Genomic DNA, 17,723 nt, shown 5'->3' on the forward strand with positions numbered 1-17,723 from the left:
TTAGTGACTTGTGTCACGCCCCCAAAGGAGTCCCTGTCAGACAAAAATCCGACAGCATCTCCCCTGTACCGGTGACAATATGAAGTATCACTACAAACCAAATATACATCAGCCACATGCGGCTGGAATATTTATATACACAACCACGCAGTTATAATAACAGCTCATACGGCTGGAATGAAACAATCACAACCACGCAGTTATATATAAGACAGCCCACAGGGCTGTACAAAACAAACCAACACAGCGGAAAACGAAGAAAACGGAAAGCCCAATACAACACAATCAACACACTGCTAGCCGGCTAGGCTTTATACAACAACCACAACAACACATACATCAACACACCAAATACAACAAATATCGAATGCAAATAAAGATATACCAAAACCCGAAACGATCGTCGGATGTGACGTAGGACCCGGCAGACAGGATACTCCAAGCGACACTCCAACCATCTACCTGAAAACATAAAGATATACATGCGGTGGTGAGTATAGGTAACTCAGCGGGTAATAGAAAAGATAGTGCATGGTCCATAAACAAAACATGGAGATCACAAGTATACAGTCTCAGTAGGGAATAAGAACATGATCATACTATCATAATCAATGCAGCTAAACATACCTGACATAAACTGTACAAACTACCACTAGCATAATGACAGATACCTACCCAATCTGGAATCGACACATGGTACAATGATCAGTAAACTCACCGGATCTGCAACATATATACCCATGACACCTGTGCAATATAAACACAACTGCATATACATGTAAAATAAATGACATGTATGCAGCATGACAACCAAATGCAACAACCATATCTCAATCAAGTGCAACAACGACAATCACATGCAACTAGTATCTACTAGGCATGTATGCAAATATAACCCCCAGATGCACCGTGCATCATATGCAAAAGTGCATGCATGCTCCATGGTCACCCCCGCCACCTCTCCGAACACCACGACCCCTGTATGGCCGAGAGGCTTGGGTCTGTGACGACTGCACTACCCTCCAGCCCACTATATAGTGGTCGAGGCGGACAGTCCGCTAATAGCTATCTAGCTAAATAGCATCAGGGTCCCTGACTGCTCACAACGCCGGATCTCACTAAACCTCGTGACCGGGTGGCACGACAGGACTAGCAGCAACTGCTCCAACTACCACTACCCATGAGTGGCCGAGTGGGCGATGCTAAACCAAACCAACTGACGACTCTCTCACCACAAGGGAGACAATGGTCATCAGATGCAATGAATGATGAACATGATATATATATATAATCATCATCCATGCAACAACCCCAAACCTCATAAATACCTCCAACATGAGTATAATCGTCATGATACCTCCACATATCCCACCAAACATATGTATACAACTACACATGTATAATCAACCAATAATCCCCAATGAACATATCAGACATACATGGACAACCCCACATATACAATCAACATGTATCCTCCAATAAAAACACATCGGACACGTGTATAAACCACAGACGTGCAATCAACACACTCCTCCAAAAGTACATAACAAATACGGATATACACACCACATGTAAATGCACGGTCAACCAGATGACTCCTCTACACATACCCACCTATATACAGTCCACATCATATACCCAATCAGCATGATAATACCAGCCACCCGACAATCCCTACAGGACGTACTCTACACGTGTAATCACCATAGAGTAGATATCAAGAGTTGAGACTGTATATGAATTAAATGGAACACCTCAAAGATCAAGCATAAGTCTCTAGCAGGAAGTCAACAAACAGACATGATATAAGGTAAAGCAGTCTAATCCATCGGATAACAACCATGCACTAAGTACAAGAAAATCTACATAGAGGTAAAGGAAGAAATACCCGCCTTAAAATGTAGATCGTGCCAAGTAATCCCGCGTCGAGACGCTCGTCCCGAACCCAAGTCCTGCGATCACACGGTATATATATAATGTTTAGCTAATCACATAATCAACAACAAACTAAACCCAATACCTAATCCTACGTCGATTAGGTAACCCTGTTTAGTTTCCACCTAATGATCCAACCCAAAGTAAATCATAGGCACATCCTTAAATTTAACTCTTCCTAAATCCAAACATAATCCAATGATCCTTAATAACAATCATGAACTCATCAAATGCAACCAACCCCTAATTAATCAAACCATAACATAATACAAACTCCAAGATGGACACTACTCTAATTCAGAAAATTATCCATCCATTACATCCCATTATTATCCACCACACATCATACAACAAACATGCATAATCATCCTCATGACCCACCTCTAACCATCAAATCTGATAATCAATCTCATCATATTTAAAACCCTCCTTCACATTTCACATGCCCAAAAGAAGTAACCCTTACATAAAATTACAACCCTAATTTAGCAATATTCTATTAAACCAATCAGAAATACCTCATTGATACATCACTTACCTTGGAAGGTTGTAGCTGATCAACACTCACAGCTCCCACCATAATCCTCCTAACAGCTCAATTGATCCCAAATCAAGCTGTTGTTCACCACCCGGATCAAGAAGAAGGGATTAGAATTCCACAAAACAACACATCACTAACTAATTTCCAGCACAACTATGCACCTTACCTCTTCACCCGAGAGTTACCAAAGAACCAAAACTGAAGCAACCACTGCTAGAAATCATGGGTATGATGCTTACTGCTGCCCACACTTTCATCACCTACCAACCCCAAATCAAACCAAGAAGATCACAAGCTCGAATCCACAACCAAAACTAAACACTTACCTCCAAGATCAAGGCTAGGGCAAATGATCTGTTCTTGCCCACGAACAGAGAAGAAGATCAAAATCCACTCAAGGAAGATCTGTCACTAAGATGATTCGGTACTTTCCCCTAGTTCAAAACAAGAGGAATATCAAGAATTGAGACCTATAGTACCGGATCCTTGAATCCATAAATTTTGGACGAAGCATACCTTGATAGGTCGCCTCTGATGATGTCGCCCGATCCAATCCAGCGGGTGTGGAGCTACAGATCAATCCTAAGGAACAAATTGAGGAGGAGACGATTGATCGGCTGGTGATGCGAATCAAACTCCCCCGGCTGTGCCCTAGACGCTAGGCTGCTGCCGACCGCGAGCAAGAAACCGCCGAGAAGACAACCTCTCAGTGGGAGATGATCGGTAACCCCCGAAAACCAACGCCATTCTCTCCGGTGACTCGACGAGGACGCGATCGCCGTGGAAGAAGTCGTTCTTCGTTGGCATCGGGCGTTCGTGAGAAAGAGAGAAAGGAAAAGGATCGCAAGAGGAGCCAATGGAGTCTTTGCCCTAGCCCTACCCGAAGGAAGATGGTCGGCGATCGTGAGCTTGGCGTCGGTGAGGCGAGAAATCGCCGGAGAGGGAAGGGAGTTTCGGGTTTCGGCGTGAGGTCGAGGAAGAGGAGATCGGGGAAGATGGGGGTCGGGAATCAACGAATTTGGGGGAGAAAAGAAAATTGATTTTATAAATAAATCATTTCCTCACTTAATTAAATGGGTTTCCCAAACAGGCTTTATTTGAACCCGTCAGTTCGTCCCCTCAAAACTCGACGTACAAGCTCCGAAAAATTCCCAGAAAATTTCTAAAAATTCCTGAAAAATCCAATAAGATTTTTCGTCCAATAACATTTATTATTTAATTTTGTGATATCTTACATTCTCCCCTACTAATAAAAATTTGGTCCCCAAATTTACTCCTCAACTCAGGGATCCTCATCCAAGGGTAATAACCAAATAATATACTCATATACCACTCCATCTAAGTATCATGAACAAATCACCAACTGTGATGATCCAACTACCCCTGAAATCCATAATCCACTATCAGCATATCCTTCACTATCTGTATAGGGTGCTCAAACTATCGATCATCTGAGGTGAAATCTATATAATAGCGAAGCCCCTCATCCAAAGTCTGCTGTAACCATAATCAAAACCAAGACATGAAATCACTGATCTCCATCCAACACAATACTCAGAGATACATCATCCAGTCTGGAAATCCCTCTAGAGTATAATCCTACTACTCAATCCCAAAGAATCTATCCTACAAATCAATAGCTAGGGAGTAAGTCGTCGCCCAACAATGATTACCCAAATCATTATATCCTCTCCATGTCCTGGGTAATCCCACAACGAAGTCCATCAAAACATGCTCCCAACTCCGTTCTAATATCCAAAACAACGAAGGCAATCCTACTAACATCTGATGTTCAGCATTCTCTTGCTGACATACTAAACCTCAAGCTACAAAATCCACGATGTCTTCCTTCATGAAAATCCTCAAGCTACAAACAACATGTATCACAAATCTAGAACGATGTGTTTCTTGCGGTCACTCCTCCCGGATAAGAAGTGGCCCGGAAACACACTAGATCTCCCACGAAACAAAGAATCCAATTCTCATTACACGAGAATTCTAACTACTGGCATGTGACTGCTTCGCTCATGCTATATCGAAACTGCACCAAACTCCAAATACGATACCTCTGTATAGAGTGCAAATCCGTCTACACTAGAGGGTACTAAACTGATCTCACCAGCATCTAACCAGGAAGGTTCCCTACCCTTCCTATACAGTTCAGTCAACGACATATCAATGCTAGAGAAATCCTCCATCAATCTCCGGTATAGACTTCGACCACTTCCAACTGGTGATAGCCTCTAACTCTTGTGGATCTACTAATATCTCTACTGGTGACCATATGTCCCAGCAATTTCCACAGAAGACAATCACAATACGTACTACTAACTTCACATATAGATGTTCCCGTCGAAACATCTCTAGAACTATGCGAAGATAGGGCACGTGATCCTCCTCGGATCGGGAATAGATCACAACATCGCCAATAAAGATAATGAAAACTGATCCAAACACCCTAATGATACCAAGTACATCGAGTCCATAAAAACATCTAGGGCACGATATGCCTAAATGGTAACACCAAAGACTCATATTATCCATACAATAAGCACACTCAACCGTAAGATCCCCAACAAATCTGTGATCCGATCACCAACTATAAATCCATAAATCCATATATATCACAAACACACTACACTCCATGTCACTATCAACATCAAACACCAAATAGTATATTATCAAGTCAAATATCCACTAATAAATCATAAAACGACAACCTATCACCACACCTGATCTCCTAATATCTATCAATTCCAAATCATCCTCAACATCAATCAATCATACCAGACAATCCCCTAAACAAAGATAGAGTAAAAGGAAATCATCCAACCTTCAACACTCACTATCTACAAACTAAATGTATCCATAAAGTCTGTCAAATCTCATTATCTCATCCTTTTTAATAATCAAATATCCCTCGTAAAGGAACGTCAATCCGAAGTCCAAGGGTCACCCAATCTCCTTACTAAGAGTCTACCCATCAAGAGAGTATCTACACGACCCTCATAATCCTCCTATATATGTCCCTCGACAAATGCTGATAAAAGGGTCGCATCCTCCAATCTGAGATATAGACTACAATATCTGGTAAAATGATCACGTGGTCAAGGTCTTGAGCCACCTGATGAAGACAATGTTAGTTGAGTCGTCTAACCATTGTCTCATACCCCATCATACTGTGATTGCTCCATCTGAGGTTCAGTAACCTCCAGTATCAAGCAATGAACACAAAAATAGAGGAGCACTATAACTAACTAGCTGATCAAAATATCCGTCAATCAACGCTCTACCCTTCGAAGATCATCATCTGAAATTATACCTAGTTACGATCAAACCTCCTAGGTAGTACTCAACTAATATCACTTCCTCCGCACCATTGCGGGGTATATATCACTAAGTACATCATGGATATCTAATCATATTCAATAGTTCCATGAGTCAGGATCTCCCATAGAACAACGATAGGCGAGTCTACTAGTCATCGCCTTACAAATCACCACGCTACCGAAAGAGGTAAAGAACTACTCTCTCTCCAAAACATCTCAAGGAAATCACTAAGTGACGACCTGATCTCCAAAAACATTCTCTCCTTCTTCCTTCACGTGGTACCGGGTCACGTAAATGTTAAGCAGCCAACTTCAACTCTCTCATGTCAATACAAATCATATATCCAAATGTACTCTCCAACTCGTATACCCTAATAACGGTTATATCTCATAAGTGTTAAGCAAGTCGCTTTACACTGTTCCACATCAGTGGAGGTATCCTATCCGAATGTACCTTCTAAGTCATTCTATCAGGTACAAACAGTCCATAGTCAAAGTCCCCATGGAATCGGATACGATAATCCTCTACAGACTGACTAAGCCGATATTGGTATACGGCCAATTCAGTCCTTTCTACCCTGGTACAAGTCAGAATATCTAACCGAGTATGAAACATCCCACCGATAGGAATCTCTAAAAATAGAGTAAGTCGATCCCCTACTGGTCGGACCAACAAAATAAATCGATCATCTCCTAACCGATCCAATAAGAGTAAATTAATCATCCACTGATGAAACTAACTAAGGTAAATCGATACACCACTACCCAAGTCAACAAGGGTAAATCAGTCAACCATAACTACTCAAGTCAACCAAGTAAATCAATCATCAACAGGAGTAAACCGGTACTCTACTAACTGAGTCAACATGGGTATACAGATATCATCCACCATCTAGCTAATAGTAACCAAGACTAGTATGAGACTCTAACTCTCAACCAACTAGTAGTATGATATGAGGAAATCCCCTGAGACTGTAAATCCTTGATCTCCAGTAGGTCAACCGTGATCAGTGACTGACCCTACACATGAAATGTATGGTACAAACAAATAGGCAAGTACTAACAAAAGTACTAATACATGTCATAACTATATGAGCAACAATACATACACCAACAGAAATGCATGATAACAATATGCAAACATACCTCCTATGGCCTGGAGATGTCCTGCTGCTGCCTGGTCCAAAAATCCGAAAAGTCACATCAAGAAAACCGAATCACGAAATCCAAAACACGAATAATAGGAATCGTAAACCCGCTCTGATACCAAAAATTGTCACGCCCCCAAAGGAGTCCCTGTCAGACAAAAATCCGACAGCATCTCCCCTGTACCGGTGACAATATGAAGTATCACTACAAACCAAATATACATCAGCCACATGCGGCTGGAATATTTATATACACAACCACGCAGTTATAATAACAGCTCATACGGCTGGAATGAAACAATCACAACCACGCAGTTATATATAAGACAGCCCACAGGGCTGTACAAAACAAACCAACACAGCGGAAAACGAAGAAAACGGAAAGCCCAATACAACACAATCAACACACTGCTAGCCGGCTAGGCTTTATACAACAACCACAACAACACATACATCAACACACCAAATACAACAAATATCGAATGCAAATAAAGATATACCAAAACCCGAAACGATCGTCGGATGTGACGTAGGACCCGGCAGACAGGATACTCCAAGCGACACTCCAACCATCTACCTGAAAACATAAAGATATACATGCGGTGGTGAGTATAGGTAACTCAGCGGGTAATAGAAAAGATAGTGCATGGTCCATAAACAAAACATGGAGATCACAAGTATACAGTCTCAGTAGGGAATAAGAACATGATCATACTATCATAATCAATGCAGCTAAACATACCTGACATAAACTGTACAAACTACCACTAGCATAATGACAGATACCTACCCAATCTGGAATCGACACATGGTACAATGATCAGTAAACTCACCGGATCTGCAACATATATACCCATGACACCTGTGCAATATAAACACAACTGCATATACATGTAAAATAAATGACATGTATGCAGCATGACAACCAAATGCAACAACCATATCTCAATCAAGTGCAACAACGACAATCACATGCAACTAGTATCTACTAGGCATGTATGCAAATATAACCCCCAGATGCACCGTGCATCATATGCAAAAGTGCATGCATGCTCCATGGTCACCCCCGCCACCTCTCCGAACACCACGACCCCTGTATGGCCGAGAGGCTTGGGTCTGTGACGACTGTACTACCCTCCAGCCCACTATATAGTGGTCGAGGCGGACAGTCCGCTAATAGCTATCTAGCTAAATAGCATCAGGGTCCCTGACTGCTCACAACGCCGGATCTCACTAAACCTCGTGACCGGGTGGCACGACAGGACTAGCAGCAACTGCTCCAACTACCACTACCCATGAGTGGCCGAGTGTGCGGTGCTAAACCAAACCAACTGGCGACTCTCTCACCACAAGGGAGACAATGGTCATCAGATGCAATGAATGATGAACATGATATATATATATAATCATCATCCATGCAACAACCCCAAACCTCATAAATACCTCCAACATGAGTATAATCGTCATGATACCTCCACATATCCCACCAAACATATGTATACAACTACACATGTATAATCAACCAATAATCCCCAATGAACATATCAGACATACATGGACAACCCCACATATACAATCAACATGTATCCTCCAATAAAAACACATCGGACACGTGTATAAACCACAGACGTGCAATCAACACACTCCTCCAAAAGTACATAACAAATACGGATATACACACCACATGTAAATGCACGGTCAACCAGATGACTCCTCTACACATACCCACCTATATACAGTCCACATCATATACCCAATCAGCATGATAATACCAGCCACCCGACAATCCCTACAGGACGTACTCTACACGTGTAATCACCATAGAGTAGATATCAAGAGTTGAGACTGTATATGAATTAAATGGAACACCTCAAAGATCAAGCATAAGTCTCTAGCGGAAGTCAACAAACAGACATGATATAAGGTAAAGCAGCCTAATCCATCGGATAAAACCATGCACTAAGTACAATGAAAATCTACATAGAGTAAAGGAAGAAATACCCGCCTTTAAAAGTGTCGTATCCAACAGAACCATCCCGCGTCAGACTGCTCGTCCAGACCCAAGTCCTGCGATCACACGGTATATATATAATGTTTAGCTAATCACATAATCAACAACAAACTAAACCCAATACCTAATCCTACGTCGATTAGGTAACCCTGTTTAGTTTCCACCTAATGATCCAACCCAAAGTAAATCATAGGCACATCCTTAAATTTAACTCTTCCTAAATCCAAACATAATCCAATGATCCTTAATAACAATCATGAACTCATCAAATGCAACCAACCCCTAATTAATCAAACCATAACATAATACAAACTCCAAGATGGACACTACTCTAATTCAGAAAATTATCCATCCATTACATCCCATTATTATCCACCACACATCATACAACAAACATGCATAATCATCCTCATGACCCACCTCTAACCATCAAATCTGATAATCAATCTCATCATATTTAAAACCCTCCTTCACATTTCACATGCCCAAAAGAAGTAACCCTTACATAAAATTACAACCCTAATTTAGCAATATTCTATTAAACCAATCAGAAATACCTCATTGATACATCACTTACCTTGGAAGGTTGTAGCTGATCAACACTCACAGCTCCCACCATAATCCTCCTAACAGCTCAATTGATCCCAAATCAAGCTGTTGTTCATCACCCGGATCAAGAAGAAGGGATTAGAATTCCACAAAACAACACATCACTAACTAATTTCCAGCACAACTATGCACCTTACCTCTTCACCCGAGAGTTACCAAAGAACCAAAACTGAAGCAACCACTGCTAGAAATCATGGGTATGATGCTTACTGCTGCCCACACTTTCATCACCTACCAACCCCAAATCAAACCAAGAAGATCACAAGCTCGAATCCACAACCAAAACTAAACACTTACCTCCAAGATCAAGGCTAGGGCAAATGATCTGTTCTTGCCCACGAACAGAGAAGAAGATCAAAATCCACTCAAGGAAGATCTGTCACTAAGATGATTCGGTACTTTCCCCTAGTTCAAAACAAGAGGAATATCAAGAATTGAGACCTATAGTACCGGATCCTTGAATCCATAAATTTTGGACGAAGCATACCTTGATAGGTCGCCTCTGATGATGTCGCCCGATCCAATCCAGCGGGTGTGGAGCTACAGATCAATCCTAAGGAACAAATTGAGGAGGAGACGATTGATCGGCTGGTGATGCGAATCAAACTCCCCCGGCTGTGCCCTAGACGCTAGGCTGCTGCCGACCGCGAGCAAGAAACCGCCGAGAAGACAACCTCTCAGTGGGAGATGATCGGTAACCCCCGAAAACCAACGCCATTCTCTCCGGTGACTCGACGAGGACGCGATCGCCGTGGAAGAAGTCGTTCTTCGTTGGCATCGGGCGTTCGTGAGAAAGAGAGAAAGGAAAAGGATCGCAAGAGGAGCCAATGGAGTCTTTGCCCTAGCCCTACCCGAAGGAAGATGGTCGGCGATCGTGAGCTTGGCGTCGGTGAGGCGAGAAATCGCCGGAGAGGGAAGGGAGTTTCGGGTTTCGGCGTGAGGTCGAGGAAGAGGAGATCGGGAAGATGGGGGTCGGGAATCAACGAATTTGGGGGAGAAAAGAAAATTGATTTTATAAATAAATCATTTCCTCACTTAATTAAATGGGTTTCCCAAACAGGCTTTATTTGAACCCGTCAGTTCGTCCCCTCAAAACTCGACGTACAAGCTCCGAAAAATTCTCAGAAAATTTCTAAAAATTCCTGAAAAATCCAATAAGATTTTTCGTCCAATAACATTTATTATTTAATTTTGTGATATCTTACATTTTTTTCTTAGTGACTTGACTCCATGTAAATCAAACAAGTCTTGGTGAAGGAGCTCAAGTATTGAAGTTGTTTTGTTTAGGTTGGTTAACTTATGGTTTGACTTGGTTTGTTTACCTTGTTGACAAGCATCACAAGTTGAATTTTCAATAAATTTTAATTTGGGCAGACCTCTAACTAGACCATTTTGACTCATTTTTGAAATGAGTCTAGTATGAGTGTGACCTAGTTTCTTGTGCCGTAACTCAATTTCCTCTTATTGTGTTAATAAACACTCTAGTGAGGAAGTTGGTAGGTCTATAGTATAAATATTCTTTTTCTTAAAACCGTTAAGTGTAATTTCAGGATTATTGATATTCTTAATTATACATATCAGTTTTTGAAAATGTGACTAAATATCCTGAGTCACATAACTGGCTAATAATAAATAAATTGAAGCTAAACCGATCTACCAATAATACTTTTTGAATGTAAAAGTCGGAATTTAATTGAATATTATCTATTCTGATTACCTTAAGGGTCCCGTCATTGCCGAACGCAACAGATCCTAGGTTTTTGAGTTTCATCTTACTGAATTTCAATCTATCTCCAGTCATATGTCAGGAGCATCCACTATCTAGCATCCAGTGATCCAAATCTTTATGCTCCTACATAAAGTATTTGATTTGGGTCAATCTAATGGATTTAGAATATAGTTTTGATTGAAATCAATTAAATTTTCCGTCTCACCTAATCTAAATGATCAAAACATGGTATCCCTATGGGTGATTGTGAGATGGTATATTAATTTAATCAAGGTTAACTTAATTAAGTTGAATTGATTAAGTTGATTTATTGATTAACTTAATTTGATTAAATTGAGTTAATTAATGTTAAATTGAATTAATTTATTTAAATTGAATTAATTTGATTACATAATTAAATTAAATTGGAATAATTTGACTAAATTGAAATTAATTTGATTAAATTGAAATAATCTGATTAAATTGAAATTAATTATATTAAATTGAAATAATCTGATTAAATTGAAAAATATTAAATTGAAATTAATTATATTAAATTGAAATTAATTTGATTGAATTGAAATAATATTATTTTTAGACTAAGTTCAACCTAGATCCATCTCACCTGATTCTACGTTATCAATCTGGGAATCCTAATTAGTATTGTGAGATGGTTATCTTCAATTTAAATTATTTCTAAGGATTAATTTACATTTGAGTTAAACTTAGGTTTCCCAATTGGTTAATTAAATATACATTTCGAAGATAGGCTCCCAGACTGTGGCGAGGCACTAGGCCTTCTTGGGTATGGGATCATCCACCACTTCTAGTCAGACATTTCAAAGAAAATATATATTTAATTTTCTTTTTGAGACTCCTAGGTTTAACTAAACAAGTGTAAATTATGCCTAGGTCCTTAGTCTAATCTAATCTAAACATGCATAATACAAGGAATTAAATAAACAATCATCAAACAATTATATCTATTAATTAAGATAGTTTTTCTATTGACTTCCCCTGGATCATAGCCTCGATATAGTCTATCAAGGTAATGAACTTGATCCTTGGGGACCCAATATTTGTTGGTGCGGGAAGCATCCAACGATCGAACCTAAGTTTTGATAATGGCAAAGCATTCAAAGTTAAGGTGTGTGGTGATCTAACAGTCTGAATGAGATTGCAGAAAAGTCCTAAGTGTACTTAGGCAAAAAGCCCTAACTGTGGTTAGGCAAGGTGAAAACCCTAGGGGGTGGTAACCCTAGGTCATAGGGGGTGGTAACCCTATGCGGAAAGTCTTGGTGGGTCGAGTGCTTCAGGCAAAAGTCCTAGGGGGGAACCCTAGGTGGAAAGTCCTGGTGTCGTGAACCAGGTGAAAGACTGGACCAGCCGGGAAGCGGAAGTCTAGTAGAAAGGCCCGAAGCATCGAGCGCCGAGCAAAAGTCCAGTCGATCTGGAGAATCGCACTAGCAACAGGTAAATCTCCTGAGTGGAGTAGGTGAGGACGCATTCCCCGTGGAGGGAACAGTAGGCGTCGGGTTGGAAATCCGAAGTCAGACCTGGACAGTCCGGAGACTGTCAAACTTTCATATTCATACTATTATTGTGTACTAACTTTGTGTTGTAGGTATTTTGGGACTAACATTTTTGTAGGTACCAAAAACACAAAGTACACCTCGGATGAACAGTGTCCGAGGCGGCTCCATGGGGCTTGGAGGCGCCTTGGGTGCAAAGCTGGAGCTGGCTGCGAAGCACTCTGGAGGCGCCTTGAATTAGTCATAAGGCGCCTTGAACCAGTTGCTTAAGACGCCTTGAATGAGGCATAAGGCGCCTTGAAGCAGATAATTGTGACCTGGCTCGATGTAATCCATGCGGCTGACACGACTCGTTCAAGGCGCCTTGGATGGGATTTAGGGCACCTTGAGCACTATTTAAAAGGGGGTTTCGAGTAGCACCTTCAATCAACGATTTCCAGGCGATCCCTTTGCAACTAGCTGCTAACAAGACGACCCGGAAGTGCTGCGACTTGACACCGACGACCCGTAGCTCCGAATCTTCATATTACTATATTGTTGTCCGTATAACTATTTTTTTCAATTGTACTTAATTGTAATATTTGTACTCTATTCGAGCTTATAGTTGTTGCTCACGTAAAGCGATCAAGGATCGCGGGCCTTCGAGTAGGAGTCATCACGGGCTCCGAACGAAGTAAATTCCTTCGTGTCTGTGTGCTTCTTCTAATTTTCCGCTGCTTATTACTCTGTTAGTTTTTCGTACGATTTACGAATTCTAAAAGTGAAAGCCACGAGCGCTGTTCACCCCCCCTCTAGCGCTTCTCGATCCAACAATTGGTATCAGAGCGGGGTCATTTTGAATCGGTGCAACCACCATTCAAAACAATTTTACGTGATATTTTCAGATTCTTTCGGAGTCAATTTGAATTTATCTTTGTAGCTAGATTCTAATTCTTTTCTCGATTCGGTTTTTACTCGAAGTTGGTGCAACACCACTTAAGTCCATTTTTTTTAATTATTCCCACACTACTAATCCAAGACTTAGTCTTGGAACAGATTTTCATTCTTTTTGTCGTGCAAGATTTCAAATGGCCCATCAAGAGGGTTATAGCACCGTTCGTCCCCCGCTCTTCACCGGAGAACACTTCGGATATTGGAAGGGGTGAATGAAAACATTCCTCAAAACCCAGTTCGAGACATAGATAATCGTCAAGACAGGACTACAACTCCCATCAGACGAAGACGGCAAGCCAACACACTGCGAAAAATGGGAACCAACCATAATCAAGAAGGTGGAAGTTGATGCTAAAGCGACCTGCACCTCCAGTGTGGATTGACCAAAGAGGAGCTCAATAGAGTTGGTCCGTTCACATCAGTAAAAGAGCTCTGGGAGAAGCTGATCGAACTCCACGAGGGAACCTCCGACACAAAAGTAAGTAAACGTGACTTGTTGCTTAATAAATTGTATAATCTAAAAATGCAGGAAGATGAGACGGCCTGTCAACTCCACGCACGTATACAAGACATTCTCAACTCCTCCACGCAATCGGTCAAAAGGTAGAGAATAGGGACATCATAAGGTATGCACTCAACTCTTTTCTTAGGAGTACATTGTGGGCATCAATGGTAGATGCCTACAAAGTCTCCAAAGATTTATCATTAATTAGATTAGACGAGCTATTTTCAGAATTCGAACTTCATGAGCAGACTAATACACAGCCTTCCGAGAAAGGAATTGCTTTGCTTGCAGGTACCGGTGGAGCTCGCGAATCAAGATCACGACGAAGAACCGAACAGGAGCCGGAAGCAGAAACCGACTCAGATGAAGAAGACAATGAACTAACCATTGAACTCATGAACCTTGTGAAGAGACTCTACAACAAGAAGAAAGGCTTCAACAAGAGAGACCTAAAGAAGGTGGTCCAACCCAAGGAGGCTCAACCAAAGTCTAAGGTAAAATTTGAGGTGATCTGCTACGGATGCAACCAGAAGGGGCATATCAAGGCCAACTGCCCTAACCAAAAGGAAGCAGAGAAGGAAGAAGGCCCTGAAAGCGACATGGTATGAATCTTCTTCAGAAGACGACGACGATGAACTCAATCAGATGAGTTTACTTATGCTGATGGCTCAGGACCAGATCAACCAATCCGAGAGCGAGAGCGAGTCGGAGGCCGAGTCCGAGCGAAGCCACGGATCCGTATCCGTTTCCGAAGGGCTCGATACCTCTGTAAGTATCTCTCGACTCAATAATTTAGTTAATTATTTGATATGAAAATTATCTAAATCAAACCTTAGAGTCAAGTCACTTCTAAAAGAAGTAGAAATCCTTAAAGAAGTGACTAACTCCGAATCTTTTACTGAACCAGTTCAGACTGGAAACTCAACTCAAGTCCAAAAACTTGAAGAAGAGAATTCCAGCCTGAAAATTCAATTCAAGGATCTGGAGAAAACACTAGAACGGTTTTCTTTAGGTTCCAAGAATCTTGACCTAATTCTTGGGACACAAAGAGCCGTTTATAATAGAACTGGTCTAAGATTTAAACCAAAGAAAGAATATAAATCTTATTTATCTCTTGTACAAAGAGCAAATAGAAAACACAGTCCAAGCATAGGTCTCCAAGTCCAAATTGATTAATCAAGTTAGACCTGGCAAATATTGGATCCCGAAGGATCAAATACACTACCTCGATAGACCACATCGAGACTATGATCCAGGGGGAGCAAAAAGAAAAACGATATCAATAAAACCAAAATAAATTCAAAATTCAAAATTAAATTAAAATTTTGAAATTCAATTAAAAATTCAAAATTAAATTAAAAATTAAAAATTCAAAATTAAATTAAAAATAAAAAATTCAATTAAAAATTCAAAATTCAAAATTAAATTCAAAATTCAAAATTCAAAATTCAAAATTCAAAATTCAATTAAAAAAATTAAAAATTCAATTAAAAATTCAAAATTTAAAATTAAAAATAAAATTCAACTTAAATCAAATAAAAATAGAAGGAGGATCCAGAATAGCTGGCATCCCCAACTAAACTACCCGATTGGGTAACCGAACTCAATCTACCCGACTGGGTAACAAAACTTTACCTACCTGGCAGGATAAATAGGGTTAGATTAAAATGGGCTAGGTTTAACTTGACCCATGGTACTGGTGAAGTATTGGATGATAGTACGTTGGGGAAACTTAGTTATCGCATGTCTAGGAAGATATGGCTTTGACCTGGTGCTTTTGGCTAAGTGGAACTGACCGAAGCTACCATTTATGGATTCTAACCAGTTAGACTAAGGTTTTGTACTAAGTTCAATGGGTAGGACTATTTGGAAAACCTTGAAGGCATGATTACTGTAACACCCCACCCTCCTCACTACTGGACTGTAAGGGCGGAGCGCTACTGGACTACTAACTTTACTTAATTAGAGGTGTTCACATGTAAAGATCAATACATAAACTCTAAAAAATTCAAAACATACAATTAACTAGCAGCAGAAGACTAAATGACTCATCTAATACATTCTACTCAACTCTTTGTTAATAAATTCTTATGCTAAATCCCAAGGCTTCTATAGTCCAGGCATCACACATCCATCCGCACCTCCTTGTCGCCTTACTTTGCTATAACTTTTCCTTTCCTTTATCTGCAGTAAGAGAAAAATGCAACTATAAGAAAAATTGCTTAGTAAGCGCTATCTAACTCACAAAACTCGAATATGCATGTAACTGGAAGAAGTCTAAAACTGAATGCTCAGAAAGAAATACTACTCATACTCATCTATTAATAAAAGAACAAGACATACTGAAATGCTAAACATGTAAAGCTACTCATGCTCAGAAAATAGCAAGGAACAGTAAGCTAATCTAAATAACATGCTAGCATAAAAGAAAACTCAGCTTGCTGATTTTAAAACAAAGTGAAACTTAATTCATCTGTTCTAAACTTATTCTTTAATTCACTTGTTTAAAACTTATTCTTTAATACTTTATACTTATGTAAAAATTGCTTTACTTGTTCAAAAACTTATACTTATAATACTTCAAAATAATAATCAACTTCTCTTGGGCCCGACAACTGTGCTTTTACTTTTGTAACGACCCGACCCATTTGGCGGCCCATTTGGCGACCCTCGGGTCGTCGACCGTCGACCGTCGGCCGTGCCGTTACTACTAGGTTATCTAAACCTAGGGACGACTATGGGAGCCCAACCCAAGGACAACTGAGAGTCCAACACAGTGCCACTGATAAAAGTAAAATAAGTGTTATCTTTTAAGGGCAAATTAGACAGAAAGGTCAGTGCTTAGTAAGTTGGTCAAGCAGAAAGCTACATTGTGTTGCTCTATCCACCACTGAAACTGAATACATAGCCCTATGAGAGTGTGCAACTCAACTTTTGTGGATGATGCATACCTTAAAAGACTATCAATTAGAATACAAAAATACAAAAATCTTAATTGATAATATAAGCTCAATTAATCAAAAAAAAAATCCAATTCACCACTCTAGGACTAAACACATAGAGGTAAAGCACCACTTTGTAAGGGATCACGTAGCTAAAGGTGAACTTGCACTCAAATATGTTGAGTCCAAATCAAACCTAGTTGACATTTTCACAAAACCCTTACCTGAACTTGAGTTCAGTGCACTTAGAAGACAAATAGGAATGTGCTGGGTAGAATAAATGTTGATTTTCAAAGTCATTGTCTTACTTAATCATCCTGCAACTTTTCAAAAATTCTAGGAAAAATAATGATTTTAAAATCCCATTTTCTTAGAATTTTCAAAAATTGGACTTAGTTTAGGCTCTACCCTTGATATCATGTACCCCTAGATTTAAACAAGAGCATCTCACAAACACCTAGGCATACCTTGCTTGTGTTTGAAATACATAGAACGACGTGAGATGCATAGGGTACAACCTGGACTCTAGT

At 40.2% G+C, this 17,723-nt stretch overlaps 2 long non-coding RNA genes across 2 annotated transcripts; both read right to left on the bottom strand.

Annotated features, from left to right (window-relative positions):
* Positions 1-1,898: 1,898 nt before the first annotated feature.
* LOC122053857 lies at positions 1,899-3,680 on the bottom strand. The gene is made up of 5 exons (XR_006132405.1): positions 2,993-3,680; positions 2,803-2,910; positions 2,643-2,736; positions 2,474-2,550; positions 1,899-1,952 (listed from the first exon to the last, which is right to left on the bottom strand). It is a non-coding gene; the product is annotated as an uncharacterized LOC122053857 (long non-coding RNA).
* Positions 3,681-9,018: 5,338 nt separating this feature from the next.
* On the bottom strand, positions 9,019-10,530 carry LOC122053858. The gene is made up of 4 exons (XR_006132406.1): positions 10,061-10,530; positions 9,871-9,978; positions 9,711-9,804; positions 9,019-9,618 (listed from the first exon to the last, which is right to left on the bottom strand). It is a non-coding gene; the product is annotated as an uncharacterized LOC122053858 (long non-coding RNA).
* Between the last annotated feature and the right edge of the window lie 7,193 nt (positions 10,531-17,723).

Source organism: Zingiber officinale, chromosome 3A (genome assembly GCF_018446385.1).
Source record: "Zingiber officinale cultivar Zhangliang chromosome 3A, Zo_v1.1, whole genome shotgun sequence".
NCBI classification, from domain to species: Eukaryota; Viridiplantae; Streptophyta; class Magnoliopsida; order Zingiberales; family Zingiberaceae; genus Zingiber; species Zingiber officinale.